We start from the raw sequence: 22,308 nt of genomic DNA on the forward strand, positions 1-22,308 counted from the left end.
AGATGCAAGTTAAGACCCTGAGCTATGAAAATAGATGTAGAAGTGAATGTGTAATGTAACATTACACAAAAGGATTAGCGGGAGTGCGAGTAGCGTTAAACTTTGCTCTTTAATAGGCAGTGTGGGACACAGTGATGCTCAAAAGAACCAGACTCAAGTATAATCACTGCATCTTCATCTAAATGATGGACCCCATGCTTGTAGTTGAACAGAATAGCTCACCTTTGAGTAGAGGAAAATTATACTCATCAGGTTGGAAGGCAGAGCACAGAATAGGGATGGGCAGCTTTGAAAAATGCTGTTGAAGCTTGAAGCCACCCAGAAAAGCTGCTGTGACCTACTGATAATATTATCTTAGACTAACTGCCAGCAATTTCTTCCCTTATGTGAAGAGGAAAATGTAGGTATGTGAACAATGATCTCCAGAGGTGAGAGAGGAAGAACTTTTCAGGCTGTAGAGAAGCAGGCCAAGCAAGAAATAGGCTGTAAGCCCTGAAGTCAGAGCATAGAGGTGTGATACTCAGCTGCATCCTCAGACAGAAGAATATCTCAGCACCTGTTTGGAATGTTTTCACTCAGCCATGTGGCTGCCTTTGATTAAACAAGGATTGTCTCATAGGCAGAACAGTGCCATCCCAATAACAGTTTTGGGGAAATTACACTTGACAGATCTGTGGGCAGATGGGACTTCATGATGTAAATGCATAGCAGCAATGTGTCTCTGATCTGAGCTGATGGAAGACCTGTGTTGAAGACTGGAAGCGTAGGAGCTGCAACTTGGTAGGTAAATTCAGAGACCATCCAGAAAGATGAAGGAAACTCAGGCATACTGGCTGTTGTATTGCAACAGTTTAGAAAGAACAGGGAAGCAGGAACATAGTCATATTCCTCCTAACCTCTTAGCTATCCTTCTGACCGGAAAGTAGGGATTTTCCCCCTCTGCATGATCCCTCTTTCTCCTTTCTGGTGCTGTAAGAATCTCCAGCTGTGGGTTGTTTGAGGAGCAGAAGCTACAGAGAAAATGTTCTGACTTGTGTCCCCAAAAGCAGCTATATCTGTATGAACACAACAAGTTTCAGCAAGTTAAATCTGTTTCTAATTCTGTATTTGAAAATGAGCTTAAATGCCAGTGGTGATGTAATGTTCATTTACATTTAGATTCTGTTTCTATTTATTTTTATTCCTATTAACTGAATCTCAATTCTAACAGTTTGATTTTTTTAATCCATCCAGGCTCTCTTTGATATGAACAGGTCATTTTTTACTTAAAGCCTTCCAAATTTCATGCCTTATTGATTCAATAAACGAAGAATAATGACAGGTAGAAGGAGAAATGGATGTTTCTTCCCCAAGGGAAGGCTTATAAATTTGATATGAACTCTTTCTCTAGGAAATATTTCCTTTGATTGCCACTAAAATGGTTCTGGAAGGAAGTTACAGGGTATTGTTCACCTCGGATTTGTCCTCGATATGCATAGCTGGGGAGATGCTTTGGTTTTAAGATATCTCCTGCGCCATATTCCATAAACATGAACTGCCTATATGTGAGAGATGTCTTAAAAATAACTGCAGCCTGTCTCTCTGTGGTTCTTTGCTTTTGGTGCTGCTGTATGCTCTGACATTCCCAAGGGCTATCCTGGAGGTAGGAGTTGCCAAAGCACACTGCAATTAGTTGTGTCCTTGTTTGCAAACACACATCCTTCAAATGTAGGAGTTCAAGTAGTTTCTCAGTCCCTTTGTAGAACCAGAGCATGAGACAAAGACAGAAGAGACAGGGCATAGATCAGCAGATGGCATCTGGAAATCCAGACTCAGAAGAGCAAGCCCGGGGATTAAGGCAGGGACTTCAGTGCTTTGGAGCACTGGGTTTATTTATTCTTCCAGAAAGATCAAGGAGATTTATCTTTAGAACAAACAGAAGTAATAACAGCTAGAGTCATCAGCAAGATTCCTCCCAGTACTTACTCCCATAAATATCCACTGGGTGACAGAGTTCCCTAATGGGATGGTACTGAAACAGTTGCCAGAATAATTAGTTTTCTATTAGAATACACACAACATTTGATATCTCTAAAAACAATTGTTTCAGGCTCTCCACAGACATAAACACACTGGTTGCACTGGATTCGCCTACTCACACTTTTCTTCAGAACAGAGGTTTACAAGAGTCCCGTTTTTTAATTTAAGATCGTGAGATAATTACATGACTTCAGGAGGCCAGAGACTCATTGTGTTGTGACTCAATCCAGGCAGACATGCAAGTGAGATAATAGACAAGCCACAGCTAATAAGAAAGCTCTTTATTGTACCCCAAAAGTTATATTAAACTAATTTTATAAAGGCTGCAAATGGAAGAACTCTGCAATCAGAAAATAGAATGGTGGTTGATTTTATGAATTTAATTAGCCCCTTTGCCCGTTTACATTACGATATACTCCTTAATTACATGATCACATCTTTTTCCAGAGGACTGCTGTCTTGAAGTTAGTTATTGTTGCCAGATTTATGTATCATTAGTTTACTTTTTTATTAGAGCAGCAAACTGAATGTGGCAATGGCTTTCTACTCTGTTTTTCTGTTACGGTGAACTGCTCTCACAGAAGGCAGCTGCAGGGGATATCACAGTGCATAACATAGGAGGCAATCTTTCTTACAGATTTCCACAAGTCTAGAGAAGAGGTATGACTTTCTTTTACTTCCTAGCAAGGTTGCATCATGTGGTGAGGTCAGAGATATTGGTTTCCTCAATTAACCAGCTTTGCTTATAATAAGGAAAGTTGCTATGCAATTACTTCTGTGCTGGACATTTCCAATCTTTCAGACACAGAGAGTTGTATTTACAAATGGTGTAAACTGAAGTAGCTCCAACAAACTTTAGAAATCCATATACAAGGATGAAATTTGATCCTTTAAGTCAAATTAAATCAGGTTGACAGGCATGAATTATTTTTTTTTACAGCTTTTATTTCCTCACAGTTATTTGCTTGCAATTTTAGTATTTCTCAAGTTAGCTGCCTCTTCATTTTCCACTTCTCTCTCTTGCATCCCTCCCCATCAGAACTAACAAGAACAACAGGCTTTTAAAAATACTCGCTATAAAAATCCTCCTTGTCAGAAATCGCTCATGCTACTCTGATGAGTATGTGAACAGGGCAGTCCTGGACACTGACCCACACAGCATGAGATGTGATTGAGAACTTCGTTCACTACACGCTGGTCTGAGACTGGTCACATACTTCCTTTTGCCACTATTAGGTCCAGTAAGTCTTCAAAATAGCCACAATTCTGTGGTACTTCTTATGCCATATATACTAGTCCCAAGTCGAAGTAGAAAACAGCCACTGTTCAGGACAGTAGCCCTGACGGCAACAGAAGCCTCATCTCATCCTTTGGTGCTGTTGAGCAGTACTGCTCCCAGCTGAAGGGTAGGAATAGAAGTCAAAGTAACTTTGCTTCTGAGGATTGTCTTCTTTTTCTACATTTTAACACCGGCTTGAGAAAAACAACCATCTCCCTCTGATCATTACAGATTTTTTGTCAGAAGCAACTTTGCCTTTCATTTGACAGTTATCTCTGCAGACAAAAAAGAGAAAGGGACTGTGTCCTTGCTGTGCAAAGAGCCAAACGCAAATAGAGGAATATGTTTATGTGCTAGGAAAGGCTATGTGTGAAGTAACAAAGCAAGTGGCAAGCAAGGACGTCTCATTTATGGAAGAGTCATCGAGACTCATTCTCTTCTCAGCTCTGCACTTTGTAGAAATGGGCCCTTCATTTTAGCCTAATGATGAGTCTGGAATATAGTATAATGAGTGCTACCACTGTCAGACAACAGACCTTAAAGTTTTCTCAGCCTTTTAACAGACACGGACAGACTTCCAGCGTTTTTGTGTGAAGCTTTGATTAAACTCTTGCTGAAGTTTCCCTTTGTCGATACATTCCCTTTCAGGCAAAGGTGAAGAGTAGCGGCAAAAACCAGCCAGCGTCTGAGAGCACGTAGGCTCCCATCTCTATCCCTAATAATGCCATACAGATCTAAGACACTTGTTGCCTTCCCCTGCTCAGTTTCTTGGCTGGTTGGGTCATGTGGCTTGTGAAATGCCTTGCTTAGTGAGGGCACTGACTGAGATGATTGACAGCTTTTCCATGTCAGAAGACCAAACTGGCTCAATCCACGGCAGGGAGCTTTAAAGCCTGAAAAAGAGCAGAATCTCTACTGCTCACAGGAGCCCATTAGTGATTTTCTGCTTTTGAATCTAAGTTTAGGATGTACCATTAGGATCCCAGATAACCTTATCAGAGATGTCGAAAGGAGTTAGGCAGAAACTCGCACTGTTTGATTCCTATCTGACCGCAGAAGCAAAGAAAAGGAAGAAAAGAACATGCAGAGGAGGAAATACTACCACAGGGAGGGTTCTTCTAGCCACTATAGGAGTGTTAACAAGCATTAATAGATAATAGATGGCAATATGTTAATAACAGAATATCAGTGTTTATCAGGCACTCCATGACAGGTGAAATGCCTGATCACAGTGTTGATAATGAGCCCATCCAAGAGAAGTGTTTCAAATTGGCTGCAGATTGTAATTAGCTTTTCCCACTGCCTTTTTTTCCCCCTCTTTTCTCTTCCTAGTCTGAGATACCACTCTCACTACTTACACAGTTATTCCTGTCAGGATTCAAGAGTAAAATGAAGCCATTACTGACCTTTCACCATGACGAGTGATTCCTGAATCTTGTTAATATTGTCAGATCTTATCAGAAAAGCAACACAGACATCTGCATCAGCCCTCTGCCTGACCATGTCTGCCACCACACGGAAACATGGGAACAGAAGGATGTGGCATCTCTCTCTATTATCTTTAGCTAGCACAAGTCATGACACAAAAGATGTGTTAAACTTTTCCCATACATACTTGTTTCAGAATTTACATTGTGCTCTAAAATAGTAGAAAGAGGAGAGGCAACTTTTGATTTTATTTGCAATTAAAGGTTTCATCTTTCAGGCAGCCATTGACGTAAAGTGCACCTGCTGCTCCATTGCAGTCTGCCATAGCCTGACATGGACTGAGCGCTGCTTGTCTGCAGTCACAATGCACGTGAGAATGCTGTTAGCATTTATCTTAATTACAGAGTAAATGTTACTGTCTGGTTTTATCCTCATTTCACCATATAGCCATACCTGTAACCCAGATTCCAACCTAACTAGTGTCTGATTATTCTCTTCTTGCTACACTGTGAGGGGTACTTCCATTAAGCTCAGCAAAAGGATCAGCCTTGTCCAGTTGAGGCAAGTAATGGGGTCTAAGCCTCTGCTAGTGTGCTTTTTAAAAAAATCTACTTCTCTTCAAACTAATCTAAGACCACTGATCTTAATTTTGATGCGACAGAAGCTTTCAGCATTAGGATCTCGGTGTAAGAGTCTGGTTACCCATCACTTTGCCTACAAGATGAGATGTCTCTTGCTTCTTATCTCCCATCCATGCGTTTGGAAGTCTTCATGATCCAGTGACAATACAAGAATGCAGCAGGATGGTGAACGAAGATAAAGATGTAAGAAGAAAGGCTAAGAATGTTCGGGCAAGGGCCTCTCAGATTGCTCATTCCTCCTCCTGCTTAAGTGGAACATTATGGGAGACTTCCATGCTCCCAGGCTGCCCCAGGCTCCTCTTCAAAAATCTTAAGAGAATGTTTCCGTCTGCTCATATTAGGGCAATCTCTCAGACCTGAGATACATTCCCAGATATTTGCAGGGGAATCTGGTAATTAATGATAGTCATGAATAGCTTAAAGATAAAGTCTAATCAGAAGGCAGATAAAAATAGTAAATTCAGAAGTTGTGCAGAGTGGGGCTTGTAAAGCATGTAATGAATTGCTGGTACCTTCTTAGGAAGCAAGCAGCCTGCTTCACACTGTCCTTATCATAGTCCATGCAAAACCAATTGATTTTCATGCAGTTCCCTGATATGACTATGGATATTTCTAGGGGGGAAAAAAGCAGAGAAAATCAGTGGTTTTTCAGTTTGCCCTAAAATGTATAATGAAAGCATTGAAGATAAACAGTTACAGAATTTCTAAAAAAAAACTGATTCTGCTGAGAACAGAAATAACATAACCATACCTCAACATTCCATCCTGATCTAAGGCAGCAGACATAGCTATTGAAATGTATGTGTCTCTCCACTGTCATCCTGCCAGAGCTACAGCTGAGACCTCAGGAGAGAAATGAGCTCAATGCAGTACCTCACGTTTGTTGTCTTCTCCTTGTCAAGAATCACTACTGCAGCCTTTCAGTCCCTTGAGATATTTGCTTCTCAATAGCCGATGAACCCTGACAAAGCATTAGGACAGGTCCCTACAATGAGGTGCTTCATCCTCGAACAATCACAGGGCTGGCCTTCATTCATCTGCCCAGCCAAGACTGTCCGCTAACATGACATAGTAAAGTTGTTTGATTTCATGAGAGAAGATTGTGGCATGATTAGCAGAATGCTTGTAATCTGATACAGAAAGCATAACATTGCACAAAGCTATAATGGGTCTGAACCCAGCCTTTAAGCAACCCAAATCTAGTTGTGCTCCGACGGAAGGCTCCTCAGCAAACCCTGCTTTTCAGGACTTTGCCTGCCCTCCTTCAAAAGCCAAAACCATGCCCAGAGAACAACTCCCAGGTATCATTATTTCTCAAGATGATACAGTCTAGAAAATCAGCAAAGAGCAAAGCCAGCCTGAGACACTTTACAAGTCTGAGGAATGTAAGTGTATATCAGTGCCCTGGGTGACCAGCCTTGGGATGGTGTGCTTGGGAAAGGGGAAGTACTGGTTTTAGCTGTGAAGTGTATTATAAGGGACAAGGTAACTCAGGAAAGGAAAAGGTGTAAAATGGTAGGGATGCTCTTAACAAAGCATATGAGACAACTCATTTTCATTTGAGCAAGACCCTGCACAGGGGTTGCCTTCCTCCATTTTCCCCTTGATGTCTCTCTTCCTGTTATTTTGTCACTTCATCACTGTAAGGAATGTGCTGAGGTGCAAGATTATGCTCTGTCTACCCACGGTGCAAGCAGCTGTTAGCTAAGAAATGAGATGCTCACAGAGGCATTTTAAAATATGGTGTGATTTTGATGAACATTAAGTTTCTTTTAGAGGACAGCATGCTTCCATACAGAGAGACACCAGATCTCTTCCTTGTGAATAGACAGCAAAGTATCAATCCTTCCTTTAAAAAAAAAAAAAAAAAGGTTTTTCTGAGACAAATGAACACGAGTTCCTCCCCCTCTTTCATTTTACTGAAAGAGACTGACTAGGAAACTAATTAAGTGGTTGGTTAACTTTATGTGTATAAGTAGCTTCATTTAATTTTAAGTCAAGTTACTGCAGCTTCCTACTGAAAGCATCAGCAGAAAGACAGGCAACTAAATCTCCATAAAAATGCTGTTAATCTTGAGAAGACCTTGAATGGCTCCTGCATTCCCTAACAGAGCCTTTCATGATATTTTCTTTTACAGCCTCATTCCTATGAGGTGCACTTTTGCTTGTGCACCAGTAAAAATACAATATATTCAGGAAGAACCATGAACCTTCCTTGAAATAATAATCTGTAACTCCCATTGAATAGAAATAGAAATAGAAGTAGGGTGCATATTATGAACCTGACATTGGCTCAGCAGTGCAGCAGGTATACAGGACAGTGCCAGCTGGTAACTCAAATGAGACGTCTGCCAGGTTTCTTCAATATGTGCTACATAAATTTTAGAAAAACTGATTCATTATGTGAGATTTCTGTAGGTCTACAGTAAAGTTATATGATATTTTTCATTATTACATGTCCATGATGTGGCTTTTTGCACAGGAAGACACATATTTATATGTATTCATCATAAAAGAAAAAGTATATCTTTACATATTTAGGCTTGGGTTCACATCAGAGACAACAGGTAAATCTATAAGATATTTTGGGTGTGAGCTTGCATCACTGCTTGAGTCCAAAGTGCCCTTGTACCACAGTGTTTACACTCAAACCTGCATTCAAATCTACACTCAACCACGGCTTTTGGTAAACTTTGGGGAGTGCAGAGGGTGAGCCTTTGAGTGCATTCTGTTGACTGACATGTTTAAAGCTGAGACCTCCTCCCAGTGCGGATGGGCCAGGCTGAGCACTTGGGTGAGTGTGATGGGTTACACCTGCCCTCACAGCATTTCCACATAGCCCAGGCCAGGTCCAAGGGTTCGGGTCTTTTGGGAGGGGCACAACAGTGGATTGAGGAGAAAAGGAGCTCCTTAGACTCAGCCTGCCTTGTAACTGTGCAGGCAGCCATAGCCAGCTGGGCCTGTGAGCTAGGCAGCTTGTGGGTAAGCAAGTGGTGGGGGCCATGACAGGTTTTAGCATTTTCAAACCAAATGCAAACCACGTTAGATTTACGTGCTCTTTTTCATGTTCTGTCTTGCACAAATCAAACCCTCCAAGGACAGATCCCCTGAAAGTTTTGCCTCCCTCTTGCACTTCGCCCACCTTGTAGGACTTGTCACGCCAAGACACACATTCCTCACTTGCAGCGGTGTGGGTGGCTGCTACTCTAGAGCCAGGGACAGGTGGGGAGACTGTGGAGCCACAGGTGTAGATACGAAGGCTGTGTAATCACCAAAGTAGCAACATTAGCAGAAAGCAGACGGTGAGCCAGAAGCAGCAACAAAGCAGAAATATATTCAGAAAGAGCAAAAGCAAAGGGTAAGGCAGAAGAAGGTGGGGCATCAGCTGAAACAGTGAAGGCAGTAGCAGTCATCTGTCCTCGTGTGCTCTGTCAGACCAGCCGCTGGACACGCTTTTACCTGCCTATACCAGTCACCATGAACGTGTGACACCTTGCTCCTGCCACGGATAGTGTTACTGATTTATTGAGCATTCAGGAGTATTTAGAATGGAGAAAGAGCACTCATCTCTTATTCCCACAGACCCCCTCCAATATCGGCTGTCACTGGCAATGGGCATGCTGTTAGTCACTTGTTTGCCTGCTGCTTGGGTTTAATAGAGGCTTTCTGGCTTTAAAAAACCTCCAGCTATTGGTTTGATAACAGTGTAGAGATGAGGTTCAAATACAGTGCATGAAATGTCACCTACACATTTGTTTTTTGAACCCTGTGGTGTGCCATAATGTGGGGTGGCTTTACGTATGGCTATATCATTACCCTTCGCTATTCCTGAACACTGTATATACCTCTGTGTTTTTAATTTCTCATATTTCTGTGAGTATACTTCCTATTTTTGGTGTGATTGCATCTGTATCTGTTTGTGGACTAGACTGAAGAAATCAGCCAGCCTTCTCCTCCCTATTCCGTCTATGTCATGCATTTATTACAGTCAACTGACATGAGGTGCAGCAGCTGAGCGGTTGGGGAGTTGTTTATCCCCCGAGAAAGCCCTTTACTGTCAGGCTCAGTTTTTGTTCTACCAGGAGACTTATGCTCACATACTTTTACTCTAGAAGTTGCAAGATCTAAGGCTGTCAAGTGTCAAACAGCATTTTATCCAGGAGCCAAGTTTAAGATATAAAAGTTCACCATGAGTTTGCCTGGGCTTTTCAGATAATCCAACAGGCAAGAACAGAACTGTATAGCACAATGGCCAGAGAAAGAGAGGATCTCTGCCATGCCATTACAGGTACTATATTATTTATGACTAGTTTAGAAAAACAGACTGGGTCATACCCAGTTCGTACCAGACCATTGAGTGTCGACTTCAAGGAGCAGTGCTGGTGATGATAGACTTGGTAGCAACCTTTATTCCAGTCTTATGTTTGTATTGGGAGGAACTGGCGCTGCTCAGATAATGCTGGCAATCAAGATAGTGATCACTTGCACTTTTTAAAATATGAGGTGGCACATTTTGCAAGGGTATTCTAAGTCTACATTGCTCAAAGCCTCATTCAACCTGGCCTTGAACAATTCCAAGGAGAGGGGAACCACCACTTCTCTGGGCAACCTGTTCCAGTGCCTCACCAACCTTACAGGTAAGAACTTGTTCCCTACATCTAATCTAATTCTACCCTCGTTAAGTTTAAAACTGTTAGCCTTTGTCCTGTGATGACACTCCCTGATAAAAAGTCCCTCCCCATCTTACCTGTAGCCCCTTTAAACACTGGAAGGCTGCTATAAGGTCTCACTGGAGCCTTCTATACTCCAGGCTGAACAACCCCAACTCTCTCAGCCTTTCATCATAGGAGAGGTGTTTCATCCCTTTGATAATTTTTGTGGCCCTTCTCTGGACCTGCTCAAGCAGGTCCATGTCCTTCTTATGTTGGGGACCCCAGAGCTGGACACAGCACTGCAGGTGGGGTCATATGAGAGCTGAATAGAGGGGAAGAATTCCCTCCTTTTACCTGCTGGCCACACTGCTCTTGATGCAGCCCAGGACATGGGTGGCTTTCTGGTCTGTGAGTACACATTGCTGGCTCACAGTCAGTTTTCTATCCCCTAATATTCCCAAGTTCTTCTCCGCAGGGCTGCTCTCAATCTGCTCCTTGCCCAGTCCGTATTTGTGCTTGGGATTGCCCTGACCCGTGTGCAGGACCTTGCACTTAGTCTTGTTGAACTTCATGAATGACCCACTGTGTTCATGGGGAGGTGGCGCTGGGGAGGTGAAGCTGCCGTTGTGTGGCTGAGCACTGGAGCTGTGGGGTGGTGGAGAGAGGAGTTGAGTGGAGAGGGGATGTCAGACCCAGGTCTGCTTTACAGGATGGAAGAAGGTGTGAGCTGAGCCCTTAGTTAGTTTCTGGGTTAATCTCTGCCTCTTCCAAGGTTTGGATTTGGTTTTGGATCCAAGGTGGATTTGTGCCTAGGAATGTAGAATTGTTTATCTTAGATACATTTTTGACATTTAAAATCCCTTTCAAGAACTCAGAATGTGCTGGTGAGGTGATTTATGGGGTAGATGTGCAAATGAATGAAACCCATGAAGATACAATGCACCACAGCTGTATTACTGCCCTTAAATTATATTCGTATGATGGTGCATGCACATGGTAGTGAGAAAAAAAGGAGATGCTGAACTTTAAAGAAACAGTTATATGGAACTGCAATTTCCTGCTATTTTAAGCATACTTTATCCCCAGTATTTGCTGGCACAGAAATCTCAGTAAACATAACTGCTCGTTCAGCATATCGTAATTGTTTTCAGCATATGTGGCTGTATGGCACTGATATTAATTGCATGTCATTGTTCCTGAATTAAAATATTGCTATTTACTAACCTCCTTCCTCATTATAGTCCCAAGCCACGGGGGAGTTTGAAGCTCATCTATTTGTCAAATACATTTTGCGAGTTAATTCTTCTGTCACCATTCTTGGGTCTTCGTATCCACTGGTAACAGCCCAGGAATTGCCATTTTACTCAAAATGGATCATCTAACCTGACTGCTGTCAAAGATTTTGCAAATAAATAAACAAATAACTCGAGACATTATGTGTCTGTGCTAGGAATACCAAGTCTGATGTCACTGTTATGTTAATAAACTAGCCAACATTAATGATTTATAATCATTATAGATGCTTGTTATGAAATAGGTTGCTTTGTTTTCTTTTGTTTCTCTTTAGTTAACAGCTGCTGAAATACTGAACAGCCTAACTGTTTCCAAGCTGACAACTACTTAGGATGGAGAACAATTTATTGTCTTTAATAAAGGTAGGCAAGAGTTATTTTTCCTGGAAATTATGTAAGACTTTTTAATGTGTCTCCCATACTGAATTGGGATGAAAGGTCAAAACTTATTAGAATTTTAGAAAAGCAGAAATCTACATGAAAAGACTCATTTTGAGTTTAATTTTTATAGGCCTTGACTTGTCAAGTGCCTAAGTGTATGTTTAATTTTCTATATCTTTAATTTCAGCCACTTACTTTGGGTTTTATTGAGGCAAAAATTAATAGGATTTCTGGGAGTCTGGTCTTGGAGTGTCTGGGGAATGAACTTGAAAAACAGAAAAAACCAACATGCTTTCCAAGATTGCAGTGAAACTGTGAAGCTCTGCCGCTATCTTCTTCTCTACACTAAGCAGTAAGTGATGGTAAGAACCCATTCTTTGCACAGCAGTGGCCCTGTAGAAATTAAACTATGCTTTAAATGACACATAAAAGGTTAATTCCAGACTGATTATTTGGAGTGGGTGGTTGCAACAGCTGGAAATAGTTTTATTGTTCAGTCCTATCTCAATCTGGTACTGTCCACAGTTACTTATCTTCTGGATAAAGAGAGGAATCAAATTTATTTACTATTGTGTTTAACGTTTTCCTTTCTGGAACCTCTACAGGTCCTTTTCCATAGCCTCAGGGTTCCCTTTCTCTGCCTGCTAAATAACAGCTGGGTAATGGAGCAACCAACTTGGCTGAAGATTTTTCAATGCTTTCAAATTATCTCTGTCAATGTCAACTGGGATTTTATTCCCATAATCCCATGGCTGTGCTTGGCAGCCTGTAAATCACAGATGTATGTCAGTGGGAAGAAGTGGATTCCTTCTGTCTTAATCTGCAGCCTCTTAGTTTTATGACTCCTTTGTATCATCAGTCTTTATTTCCATCACAAGGAAAAAAATGTCTTCCCCAGTGTTTGCATCCAGATGAATGTGTTTTATCCTTGGCAAGAAGGAAGGCGATTTACAAGGGTTCTGGGCACTCAGGACACAGGAGCACTGGTACTTTTGAAACATTCCTTGTATATGATGGATGAGGCATATTATCTAAATGCTAATAAATACTGAGCCACAAATTGGCTCAATTTTTCTTCATTCCTTTGCTGCCTGTGGTTGTTGAATGACACTAAATCTAGCCTCAGACACATTACAGTACTAATTAGTTCCGTTTTCTTTCTTAGTTCTTTCTTTTTGGTAGGCCAATATGGATGTGCTGCCTCTGAGCATATTTATGTTACAGCCCCATTGGCTTGCCTCCACCAAGAGCCCATAGTGCAGTTTGGTGTGAGATGGATGAGATACAAAGCTGATGTAAATCTCATCTGGCACAGGACTCAAACATAATTTAAAACGGTCGGTAGATTTGTATTCCTTACTAAACTGCAGGACTTCCCCATAGGGGTGATGTCCTTTGAATGTACACTTGATCGCATACACATGATACAGTCCTGATCAGATGAATACTTGCTACAGCATCTGTGAAAACTGAAGAGCAAATCAGTTGTTCTTTTTAGCATTCTAGATTTTAGATTCTTAAAAATAAGCTGATGAATATTGACTTCTTCAATTTACATTTTGAGCCAAAATCTCAAAAGCAAGTGCGTGACTTCCGCTTAAACAGTTCTAAATATACTCTGCTGCTGGCAGTCCCTGAGTAAAACTACTGCTGGCAGTGTGATGCCTGGACCTGCAGAACCCCTTATGTCGAGAGTTATAGCAGTTTGCATGTGGCTATGTTGGAAGTGCTGGTGATGCTCACAAGCATGCCTACACACTATTTGCAAATATATCAGAGCTGCTTTTTGTAAATCTGTCCTCACACTCTTTATGAGGTAGAGTTCATTTGCAATTCTTTGTATTTAAGACATTCTCAGTAATAGCACCTGTTGTTTCTTGGCCAGAAAACAAATAAACAAGCCACTTTGCACTGATGCTACACATGCAACCTGCAAGTCCTACATGTTATTACAAATCAAATTAAAAAAATAAAAAAATAAAAAAAATTTCTGGCTCTTAGGCAGCCTCTAGGGAGGCTCTCTGGAACCTTCTATGAGCTCTTGGGAGCAATGCTGAAAACTTTGTAGCGGCTGAAAACTTTGAATATCTCAGCACTTCAATACTCAGAAATAATATGTCCTTTCTTAAAGACTTGGTTATTGAAGATTCAGAGTCTTTTCATTCTATTATGAGATCACGAACAATTTTCTATCTCAGATAATTCAAATGTTTGCCAGGTACTTATGGAAGAATCTTTGCAATTTAGTGCAGTGGGAATGGCATGTCTAAAGCAAAGGCAAAATGAACAAATACATATTTAAGATACCTACAATTATCATATGTTTATTTTGTGAAATACAGCAGCATATTTTTCCATCAATTGGTTTTTGGTCTTCTACCACAAGACTTCAGAAACTGAATGTACTGAATTTAGAAAACAGAGATTATGGGTGACTTCATGACAGTCTATGCACAGGGAACAAAACCCATTTTGCTCTTCAGTGTGGCAGACAAATGCATAACATAATTTGGGTTGAAGCAAGACTGGAGGTAGGGTTCCCATTTTTAATTATGCCAGTGCTGAATTGCAGGAAACCCTGTCCAAGCGTTGCAGTTATTTTTTATAACCAGAGTTTTTGATTGGGCTCACCTTCTAGACTCTATTTTGTAGCTCAAACAAGAGGTAGTGTCAAGGATATAGTTTATGCTCTTTGTTATGGCTTGGATGAAATGATTCAAATTGTTCTCTCTCATCATGAAAACGAAGGATGTGATTCTTATACGTAGTAACAGGCTGTTGTGTGCCATCCTTGCTAGAGAGTTCTCCCAGGCTTCCTTAGGAAGTTGGACTACAGCCTGAGGTATACACAAGGTGTGTCAAGAAATTTAGTTACAAGATCACTGCATTTGTGGCTGCCGTGTAGTACAAGTGAGGTATATCAGGTGGGTGTAAAGACAGATCTGTTGGGACATTCCCATCAGCAACTTGTGTAGAAGAGGCTGACTGTTGTATGCATTTATCCTGGGAAGTGGATGATGGGACACTCTGTAAGTAAAAAATAAATTACTGGAGGTGGGACAGGTCAGTGTCTCCTACCAACTCCTATGGTCCTTGTCTGAAATGTTTTTTTTAGCTTTTCTTTCTCTAGCTTACAAAATGGATAAGGGAAGACATTTCACATTCTTCACAATTCAGACATTTAAATAGCTCAGGAGAGTTTGACAGTACTGATCTAATCATATGACCTGGCTCTGGTCCCTAGCAAAACTGTCCCCAACTCTAGATGCCATCTTGCATGGCATGCATTTACTACTGATATTTCTGTGTTATTACTGTCATCTGTGTTTATTAGTTTAGAGCCAAGTCTGGTCTCACCTGATGTTGTTGGTATCGGTAGGATCAAGCTCAAGTCTGAGTGTCTGGCTTTGAGTTTTTTTGCCTTGTTCATCTTTTCTAGAGAAGGCTGATAAAAAGCAATTCAAAGGTGCCCAGTGGGCGCAGAGATACAATATGCCAGCACTGTCTGTAAGCAGTGATGAGATGACCTCAGCAATCCTGAAGTTTGAGTATAGTCATCCAAATACATAGATGAGACAATCTTGTTAAATAATTGAAGTGGTATTAAGTTCAGGCCTCTCACATTTAGTGCTTTTCAACTCTCCTGCCACTTATTTCATTGCTCTTTGCAGAGAAATTACACTTTTCTAGTTTTAGCATTTGTTCTGCTCTGTGCCACTGGCTCCCAGCAGCTTCTGCAGACCTCCCGACCTCCCTGTTGCAGCCGGTAATATCATGACTTGTTTCCATGGAGACCAGAGTAAAGTGATAAATAAATGTGGCTGGGAATAGCAAGCTTTCACCTTCTGTCACCAGGATAAAAACAGAGGGGGAATCATGGCCTGATTGTGTAGTTACACAAAGAGGAGGGGAGAGCCCCCAGTGCCCTCCTCTTCTCCATGTCACCCAGCGCCATGGCGATGTGAGCAGTGCTGGTGCTGCCGGTGTTGTGCGGCCTTGGCATCTCTGAGTGGATGGATGAGCAAGTCCCAACCCATGTGTTGTTCTTCACCACAGTCACCTATTGAGAAACCAGCATCTTCCATCCTTGCTGTAGTGCCTTGACGTGGTAGAGACAGCATTTATTTTGGGGTATGCTTCGTTTCACTGACTGATGCTCAAGAGTGTGAGTTGGGCAATGTATGTTTAGATTACACAAGCGAAAATATCCATGCTGCTTTCCTTTGACCCAGCTGATGGAACTGTAGCCTGGGAGCCTGAAAAACTCAGATTTGGACCCCAGTCATCTTGCTGAGCTGCTGTGTGGTCTTGAAAGATCATTTCTCATTCCTTTACATATGAGGTTATAGCACTTTTGGAGCAGGGAATTTCTTTCTGAGGATAGTTTATATGCTGGCTGTCCCAGGGACAGCTTTGTCATGGTTAAAGTTTCTAGGTGAATTGTAATAATAAAAAATAAAGTTCAGGAATGCTCCTCGGGGCCAGTACTATGTTTCATTCTCCCACATACATCTGGTTACAGGCCCTGCAGGGATTACCAGAAACTGCTAATGAACATGGGTCTTCTGAAACTGCCCTGACGAGGAAAATGGAAAACTGGTCTCAGGCTACTTTTTTTTTTTTTTTTTTCTGCTTAGAGAGAAGTTGTTCTCAGAATATTGGAGGATTCAATATAATCTTACTCTGCAGTGGATATTTTCTCACTCAGCAGAGTGTGTGGACTGAATGCCACTGTTTAAAGTTGTGGTAGATTCAGTCCAAAAGTTCTAACCCCAGATCCTCCTCACCGCTGGTGAAATGAAAAGCTGAACCTAGGTTTGAGTGCTGGGGTGGTTCAGCTTTAAAATAAATTAAATAAAATACAGAACTTCCAAATTGGGAGTGGAAGCTTTAAACTGTAACCTGTTCATGCTTACTTTATTGTCAGCTCCTTTCTGTCTTGTCACATTTATTAATTACTGCAAATATCATGTTTGTCTGTAAGCAGGCAGTCTTTTCTAGGCCTTGTTATTACTCATTACTTGAATCACTCTCTCTTTATCTTGTTTGATTCTGCTGGGACACCCAGGCAATTTTCCAAGGCTCTGAGCACAGGATTGTGTAGAAATCATTGCCTGGCATTGATGCTTCAGCTGAAGATGCTCTCTCTTGTGATTTACCAATAAAACAGCAAGACACTTTACTGCTAGCAGCCCTATACTGCTGAAAATTGTTTTTCAGGTGAGATGGTAAATTATGGTCTTTCACTTTCTGTAGACATAGCTGTCTGATAGATCTAGTTTTGGTGTCTTATGTAGTCAAACTGAAAGTCTCCTGTGCTTTCCCTCCGTCATGTTAAGAAAGCCGGTTGTTTTGTGTTCTGTGTTTCACAGAAGTGGCTGCATTTCATTAGAATTTGTATACGCAGTGTAGATAGGAGAAAGAAGACTGGCATAGCAGGAAATACCTTCTTTCTTCTCTTCTTGTTCTAAAGGCAACCAGAACATGTGTGCCATTGATGTGCTGAGTGTTCTGATACACTCATGTCTAGACATTGTGAAGTATTGCAATGATTTATGTACATGCTTGGTTTTGTATACACCAGTCTAGTTCTTCTGAGTTTATGTTGCCTGTGGAATACAAGTCTTATGGCTGAAGGGACACTGAAGGGAACCTTCCTTCCATAAGACTCTGGCCCTCTGAAGTCTGTCCTGTGGTGCTACCTTATGTATTATGGGTCCCCCATTTTTGGCTGGCTGAACAGTTCTGTGTTAGCAGTTTGCTGAGAGTGAATACTTTTTCCTACCCACTCTGGTTCCTTCCTTTATCGTTTGCTAGCTTTATCTTTAGGATTCCTCTTAATTATAAGTTCTGAAATGGGCTTCTGATTAACCATCACCTAGAAAAGCCATTTAAAAAATTGCCAGAATTGTCGTTGAACTCTTGTCTGTCCTTTTTCTGCTCTGATGGGACTGAATGCCTAATTATAAAGAAGTAAGGAAAATCAAAGGAACTGTTCAGTCCCTTGTAGAATCCTCTTTGACAATCCGATTATCCTCAAGAAGAAAGGACCATCCTGGTGCAGTCCCAGAGGACAAGGATTAACAACCCTGGAAGCAGTGAAAGAAGATTCACGCTGATGTGAAGAAGACAGATGCGTGTGTAGTTCAAGTTCATCTTGGCAGAGTCATGCTGAAAATGCCAATCTGACAAATCTAATGCTGGCAGGAAAAGAAATGTATGAGGGGGCTGGGTAGGTGATGGCTCGTTCCAGCTCAGCGTGAGCTACGGCAGGGAGGCTGCACTCCCAAATAGCTCCCCACATGCCCAGGGTGGCTCCTTCTGTGAGCACATATCAAGGTGACAAAGGACGCCAACCTAGAGATGAGCATTCATCTTGGGCTGTTGCTGCTTGGTGGTGAGAGAGATGTGGGATGAGATGTTTTTGCCTCAAGCAACAAGGTGTATCTACAGGGAAGACAAAGATGTAGCTACACCTGAATTTGCTTTAAACTTGCTAGCAGTAGTGATGGTAGGGCAGCTGCAGCAGCACAGAGCTGAGCACAGGCTGCACAATTCACTTAAGAAGGGAGGTGGATACAGCAGGAGAAAGCTAGTGCTGGAAAATGCTTTAGTCTCAGTTGTTCATTGAAATGGTCTTTAAACATCAGTCTCTCATGAATTCCATCATAGTTTTGATCTTTGTGGTCACAAAAGCAGTGCAAACGTTCGTCCTTCTTCACTCTTCTCCAATCACACGCATCAGAGCGGTGTCTCAGACTTACCACCATGCAGGGCTCTTGTATGCAATTGCCTGGTGCCAGTATATCACATTATTATACTATTAATAGAGTTTTTAGTGCTGTAACATTTGGATGTAACCTCTGTGGAAATTCCTCCAAGGCTTAATGTCTATCAGTCCAGAATCCCTAGCAGGTTTTCAGGAGGGATTATGTCCTATGGGAAAGTGTCAGTATTACAAACAGCTGAGGAAAGGAAAGCATCGCACTTCTTTCTGTCCAGTTCAAAACAAGATTATGCATAATTTCTTCTGCTTTCTACATTGGGAATAAGGACTCCAGTAGTCTTTGCTGTGAAGTAAAGGAGGGTAAAACCACGTTAGAAATTCTCTGTGGTTTTGGTACGCTGCCAGCAGGTTCTACGAGCCACCCAGGTGAAACAGGGGAAATGGTGCTTTTTAACACTGGATCTTGGTCTGCACTGAATGAAGCAAATAAAAGACACGTCTGGAACATATTCTTCCTGTTGGAAATTAAAGGAAGGTGAGCTGCAAAGAGTGAAACAAGGAGAGTCTTGCAAAGGAAAGAAGGCTGTAGGAGCGCTTTCCTGGAGCGAATGTGTGAGTGAAGCACACCCACCACCTCCACCCACCACTCCCCCTGCCTCCCGGAGACAGGCTGGGATACAGGCCCCACAGCACAGCTGCCTTGTCCATCACCTGAAGGAGTAACTGAAACCAGGACATGCCCGAGTGTGCAGAGGAGCAAAGCAGCGGAGAAGAGAAAATGAACCTCATCAAGCTCAGGCCCTGGGTGGTGAACAGGGTAGTGAACAGTGTTGTATGGTTTTTACCACGTAGCTTAGACCTTGCCCAGCTGCACAGTGGATGCTATTGCAAGGCTAATAGTAAAGAGTTAAGCTGGGAGTGTACAATGAATTTCCTTCTGGAGAAGAAATGCTGCTGGTTATTAGGATTTTTGTATTTTTTTATAACTGGCACACCCTAACCATCTTCCAGAGTGGAAGGGGATTAAAATTGGAGCAAAAGGTGGGATAGCTTTGTTCTGTTTTAATTCCAACTAGGCAGTTCCACAGAGGACTGTTGGATACCTGCTGGATGCAGCAGAGCTGGAAAGCCAGGTGCTTTATCAATTTTTGTAGTCACAGTAAAAGAGAGGGAGGCTTGGATGAAGGTTTCAGTAGTTTTTAATTGGTGGCTTCAATCTGGGTCATATCTTCTGCAGAAAGTGTCCATCAAGGCATTTAGGAGCAAAAACATTTTGACTGAATAAAATGAGGCAAACGTCTGCTGGTTGTAAAGCACTGAGAACACATTATGTGTATATGTGTTTGGGGGAAGCTTTGTCACTCTTAGTATGTTTGGAATCACAGTTAGTCTCATGGAAATGTGGTTTGCATCAGGGAGAAAGAAAAAATATCTAAAAGGAGACTTGTAAGAGGCAGTAGGCCAGGCTCTAATATCTGTTGCACTGTCTAAATTTCATCAGTGGCAATTACTGTTCCTTTGTGAAGCAGCAGGCACACCTCACTCCAGAGGTGCTGGGTTCTGGCAAGTGGACATGCAAGATAATGGGATTTTGTCTCCAAAAATAACATCATGCCTTGATTTTGAAATTTAAGACAGGATTTTAGTAGTTGAGTAAAACCAGGAGGATTTTTTGGTGGTTGTTTTTATTAACAGTAGCCCCTTTTCAGTGTAACTTTCTGAAGCTGGAAAATGCTTCTTTCTCCTCCCTTTTTGTTTTGCCATGAGCACATAAACATCCGTAAAGTCACCCTCTCTCTCCTCTGCACAAGCATACCATGAGCTTGAAGGGTTGCCAAGGAAGCCAAAAATTCCTTGCAGATGTTATCGTAATCTCTTCAGTTTCATTATTCTTAACACAACCTGCTTTTACGGGTTTTGCATCTTACTCTAAGCTGGTTTTCTTGCCCTATCATGGACTGTTACATTTTTTTCTTCTGCTTTACACAAGTTACATGCATTTACTTTTGCAAAGCTGACTTTCCAATCTAGCTCAGTCAAATAATTTATCAGTGCAGCTACTTGATGTTTTACAGATCATGGATATTGTGGGGAAATCTATGGAAACACAGCACCTCTGCTAGGCAAGCTCTGCCTCAAAAGACAGTATGAAGCACAATAAATATGATTCATTCTCCTGTTTCCCAAAAGATTGTCTTCACTAAGATCTTTGTTAAGTACTGATCTTTGCTAATCTCTCGTGTGGCTACTTAATGCAGGTTTGTCGGTATCGATTTTCTTCCACAGATCACTTCAGCTCTTGCACACTTTGAACTCATCTTGCATGCTTGACATGGTTTGTTGCCTCTGGATATATTGCAACAGCAGGCTGGTGAGTTTCTGAAGCCAATTTTTTTGCATTTGAACTTCCTAGGTCTCCTCTTATGCGACTGACAGGCAAAGGCAGCTTCTAGCTGAGGTAGTTTGTAAACTTCTTGCTGATTTCTTCCCAGGTGTCATAATAAAGCATCTGTGACCAGATAATTTCTGGGATCTGCAGCTGGATGGGCTTTTAGATGACAGCCCAAAAAAATCTGTCCATATAGAAAGGGAATTTAAATTGTCTGCTATGGGTCAGCTCCATTCTCTAGTATTAAATCTAAAATTAATCTGGTATGGAACTGAGCAGAATGCATTCCTCAGTTTCTGCGGCAAGTTTTGCTGATAAATTCAGATGAATTAATTTTTAATGCCATCAATAGAGCTGCAGGAAATCATGCTAATCTCCTCAACTGTCTTATACTTAATCTGGGATATTTTGGCTTTGATTCAAGGTTACTTGTTATTGCCATAGAGGGTCTGGTGTAGAGGAGAGCAAAACTGCAGCAACTAGTAATTGCTAATCTTGGTAATAAGGGAGGGAGCTGTGTCAGGACAGAGGGTGCTTGTGGGTGGAGGAGTCATCACTGGGGGAAGGCAGCCTGTTCCTGCCCCGGGTGGAGGAGTGGTAGGATGCCTCCAAGTCTCCATCACTCTAAATTGCAGAAAACTTGGAGTCACGGGATTTACATTCAATTCTGTTGCCTCAGTGCCAAAGTGATGTCAGAGAGATAAGAAAAATGGTTAAGGAGTTTGAAGAATTGACTTGGAGAGGTGGTTAAAATTGCTCAGCATGCATCATTTGCCTTGAGGGCAAGCTAGGAGGATATAGCAAGGAAGTAAAGGATTGAGAGGATGTAAAGACAAAAGAGACAGTTGTTTGTGGGAGTGGTGGAGAACCCACTATGGTCAGTGAATAAAGAGCAGGAAAGCAGACAAACTATGTTCTATTCCCGGCACTGAAATGGATTTCTATAATCTCGAACAAGTTACTTAATTTATGTGGCTGTCCATTTTCTTGCACAGTGATGGAAACGTGATCTCTTGTTGCTGCTGAACAATTTCTGGGTGGAGTCCTGAAGCCACATTGTTCTCAGAGAACATACACTCAGGTGGTTTCTGCTGTGTCGTCTCCTTCAATTCTAATCCCAGAATTTAATTAAGAGTCTTTTCTCTGTAGGTTAAATATGACCCTCTCTGCTGAAAAAATAGTTGTGGTGATAATACATCTGTGAGATGCTTTGAGTTCTGTGGATGAAAAAGTATATATGCTAGCATCATGTTCTAAAATTACTGGAATGTTTAAAGTTACGGTCTGAGATTGTGTCATACACAGCAAACACAAGGTATTGTAGTAAACTGTGTGTCTAGATATACTGCTGCTAAATATAAGACTACAGCTCTTGTTGCTATTGCATAGCCAGGGGTTATAGTAAGGAGTAGTAGGTCAATGAAATATTGACAGTTAAACACAAGGTGAAAATGCAGACTCGTGAGATTCATTCAGCGGGGATCATCTCCCTGACAAGGT

The 22,308-nt window shown here is 41.7% G+C and overlaps 1 protein-coding gene across 1 annotated transcript in view; it reads left to right on the forward strand.

Annotated features, from left to right (window-relative positions):
* The window catches only part of C4H8orf48 (chromosome 4 C8orf48 homolog), a 115,596-nt gene that overhangs the window by 57,189 nt on the left and 36,099 nt on the right, over window positions 1-22,308 (forward strand). Inside the window, exon 8 of the mRNA XM_026848438.1 lies at window positions 11,587-11,674. The gene's annotated coding sequence lies outside the window, so the exon portion shown is untranslated. Of the gene's footprint in view, window positions 1-11,586 lie in introns of the transcript that reaches the window.

Source organism: Athene cunicularia, assembly GCF_003259725.1.
Source record: "Athene cunicularia isolate RWA chromosome 4 unlocalized genomic scaffold, athCun1 chr4_part3, whole genome shotgun sequence".
NCBI classification, from domain to species: Eukaryota; Metazoa; Chordata; class Aves; order Strigiformes; family Strigidae; genus Athene; species Athene cunicularia.